Source organism: Herpailurus yagouaroundi, unplaced genomic scaffold (genome assembly GCF_014898765.1).
Source record: "Herpailurus yagouaroundi ecotype Mexico unplaced genomic scaffold, PumYag 142, whole genome shotgun sequence".
NCBI lineage: Eukaryota > Metazoa > Chordata > Mammalia > Carnivora > Felidae > Herpailurus > Herpailurus yagouaroundi.
In genome coordinates, this window is record NW_024412397.1 from 60076439 (window position 1) to 60076812 (window position 374).

Below are 374 nucleotides of genomic sequence, written 5' to 3' on the forward strand. Positions count from 1 at the left end.
TTTCCTTCCTGCGGGGAGGCTGGGGTGGGGGTCCGCGGAGGGCCCCCACCGGGAACAAGCACACCCCAAATGCCCATCTCAAATCTGGGCCCCGCCACTTTCTCCTCCCGGAACAGACGCCGAGCGGCCCCCCGAGCCCACGGGCGCCCGGGTTGGGGGGCGGGAGGGGAGATGATGCGAGGGTGGGCGGCGGGACAGAGCCCCAGCTCGGGCGTTAGACAGGGCATCCCTAGCCGCCCGCGGACCCGGCGCGCCGTTCCCTCCCCGAAGGGCAATGCTCCCTCAAGCTCGCGGCCCCGGCCGGCCCAGGGCCACGCCTCACCGAGCCCCGTCCCCGCCGGCCGGGCCCAGGCCGCCGCCGCCGCCGCCCGCCC